This window comes from Sorex fumeus, unplaced genomic scaffold, assembly GCF_029834395.1.
Source record: "Sorex fumeus unplaced genomic scaffold, SorFum_2.1 ptg000073l, whole genome shotgun sequence".
NCBI lineage: Eukaryota > Metazoa > Chordata > Mammalia > Eulipotyphla > Soricidae > Sorex > Sorex fumeus.
Genome location: NW_026606130.1, coordinates 13,756,685 through 13,759,993, shown reverse-complemented (window position 1 = coordinate 13,759,993; position 3,309 = coordinate 13,756,685). Strand labels below are relative to the sequence as shown.

The 3,309-nt window shown below is 34.3% G+C and overlaps 1 non-coding gene across 1 annotated transcript; it reads left to right on the top strand.

Moving 5' to 3' along the window:
• The first annotated feature begins 237 nt into the window (after positions 1–237).
• On the top strand, positions 238–428 carry LOC130038271 (U2 spliceosomal RNA). Its single transcript, XR_008794646.1, has one exon. It is a non-coding gene; the product is annotated as a U2 spliceosomal RNA (small nuclear RNA).
• Positions 429–3,309: the final 2,881 nt, after the last annotated feature.

Here is a 3,309-nt window from a genome sequence, read left to right as displayed (position 1 = left end):
TGATATTAATATAATATATCCTAACATAAAGCCATTATTTTATTTCTTAGAATAAAACAATTTTACTTATATATGCCTATTAATATTGTTCCCTTACATTTAACTTCACTCTTACTAAATTTTGCATTTGTGGATATATCTATTTTATGTAATGTTTAATATGCATTACCACATAGTCATTCATGACATTAACCTTTAAAGTGTTTGTAAAACAGTTTTTGAAAAATTTACTTTATTATTGCTTCTCGGCCTTTTGGCTAAGATCAAGTGTAGTATCTGTTCTTATCAGTTTAATATCTGATACGTCCTCTATCCGAGTACAATATATTAAATGGATTTTTGGGACTAGGAAATGGAATAGGAGCTTGCTCCGTCCATTCCACGCATCGACCTGGTATTGCAGTACCTCCAGGAACGGTGCACCCTCTCGGGGGAATAAAAAAAAAAGAAAAATTTACTTTATTGATTTATCATTAATTAACAATTTTGTAAAATTCCAGGAGGTTAGTTCTAGTTATCTGCATATGCAGAAGTCATCACCCCTAAAATTCAAAAGAGAAAGAAAGAGAGAGAGATATCTGTACCAAATATGAGATAAAAGAGACAAAAAGGGAACAGTACATGGTCAAAATATTCAAAACTAAATAGTTTGTCTACATAACTTATATAAGTGGGAGGTGGAAGGGTTCTGGTGACACTGGTAGAAGGAAGTGGGTACTTGGGCATTTAGATGGTTTAAATGTCTTAGCTATTGTATTAAGTGCAGCAATGAAAATAGTTTCACATATATCATTTTGATTTAATGTTTTTGTGTTTGGGAGATGCCAAGAAGTGTTATCTCTGGGTCATATGTTTATATTATTATTTTTGTAGAGAATTCTGTATTGCTTTCCATAGAGGCTGAATTATATGACAATCCCACCAACTGGACAAGGGTTCCTTTATCATCCCAACACTGGCTGTTCCCAAACTTTGTGTTATGTGCCATTATCAAAGGTAAGAAATGATATATGATAGTTGTTTAATTTTTATTTCCCTAATCATGATTGATAATGAACACTTTTACACATGCTTGTTAGCCATCCTTATGTGTTCTTTAGTTAAGTGTTTGTTCATCTCTCTCTCTCTTTTGGTTTTGCAGCCACGCTCAGCCACGCTCAGCTGTGCTCAGGACTTACTCCTGCCTCTGCACTCAGGGATCTGCCTCTGCACTCAGGGATCACTCCTAGCAAACTTGGTGGACCATATGGGGTGTTGGGGATTGAACACTGGGAACTGAACCCAGGTCAGTTGCATACAAGGCAAGTACTGTACCTATTTCAGTATCCATCTGGCAACCCCTGTCCCCGTTTGTGCATGAGGCTGTTGAATTTTTAATGTTAAGTTTGTGAGTGGTCTATAGATCTTGGATTTCAACATTTTTATTTGATGCAAATACTTTCCACATTCAGTAGTAGTTTCACCCTTTTTGAAGATAACTCCAGAAATATATATTGGTATAAAATTTGTATCAAGTTATATTATTCTACAAAATCATTTATACAAGGTGTACAATGTAATATAAATAAAAGTAAGGCCCTCCCGTTGATCATCGATTTGCTCGAGCGGGCCCAGTAATGTCTCCATTGGAGACTTTGTTGTTACTATGTCTGGCATATTGAATACTCTCGGTAGCTTGGTAATAATGGTGCATATTGTATTATTTGTAATAACAGAAAATCAGGAGTAGCATAAATGTACATCAATATAGAAGCAAATTTTCAGCAATAGAACTATAACTTTGAAACCTTCGAAAATTTTAATTAATCTATCTAATATGTATCACTCTGAAACTATTTAAAATATTGGGGGGATTGTACATCAGGAAAAGTGCGAGTGTTTTATGCAGATGACCTGTTATCTTAACTCCACTAATACCACATATGGGAAACCAAAGTACCATCAGGATCAAGCCCTGAGTGTCCAAATCAAATAATAATGCACCAAAATTATGGATCCAAATAAAATAATAATAACAATAATGAAGTAAGTCTACACAGATATACAAAGATGTCTACAACAAAAAATTAGTTGAATCATACAAATTTAAGATAATTTTTGCTACGTGTTCTCTGAAAATATAGGCTCGTTGCATGCATATGGCAAGTCCGTGAGGGACAAATTACAAACTGAAATCTATGGAGTGTGTTTTTGAGGAATTTTTACTTCCTTCAAAAGTGGATTTAGGGTTTCTTTCCACTTTTATCACTGTAGTTGAAAGATAATTAATTCTGTCCATTTTTGTCATAGTAGTTGAAACAGAAGCCCTGAAATTAACTTGCTAAGAGTCACACAGAGTAAAACTCAGAGTATTATCCTATTTCAAGTTTGTGTTTGCACAATACTTGGTTAATTCAATTATAAGATAAGAAAATTTTTTCTGGTGCATCCCTTTAATTCCCTGTACAATTAAGTTTCACACATTTAGACAATTTCCTTTCTTCAGGGGCTGGCAAATGAAGTAATACCCTCTATTATCTGTCCTGAGTCATTTCCGGACAAAGTAAAATGTAACTATGGTCTTATAAGGTCATGGACTTTCAGTGACTACAGAAGTTGAGGACCATAGAGCAAACCAAACCTTTTGCTTCACTTCTTTGTGAGCAAAGCACAAGTTACAATAGATGACAAAGTTCTTCTGTAATGAAGATTTTGAAATGTAAACAAAACAATACCCACAAGAAAATGAGAAGCATAAATATTCAGAATTTAATTATTTGTTCCATTGAATATATTCTTTTTTCTATTCTTTTTTCTAGCCCTGATATTAGTAGTAGTAAGTTCTCTTTCTCCTTTTTTTCTCTATTTAAGACATATCATTATGCTTTTCTCTCCTTTTCATCCTTACAATAAAAATTATTATTGAGTTTCTGTTACTGGGAAATCTCTTGTGAACATCTCTCTCTCAAATTTATCTTTATGGGGACCAGAGAGATAGTACAGCAGATAGGGAGCTTGTCATGCACACAACTGACCCAGGTTTGATCATTGCCACCACAAATGGTCTCTGAGTCCCACCAGGATTGATCGCTGAACATGGGGTGGTAAGCCATGAGAACAGCAAGGTGTAGCTAAAAAGAATCAAAATTATTTTTGTGTATATACTAAACTATTATTTTGGTAATTCTCAGTCCTGAAAATTATCCAACACCTCTTTATCATATAAATATATATATATATATGTGTGTGTGTGTGTGTGTGTGTGTGTGTGTGTGTGTGTGTACTAAATGCTTGGGTTGGAACAATAGCACAGTGGGTAGGAAGTTTGCC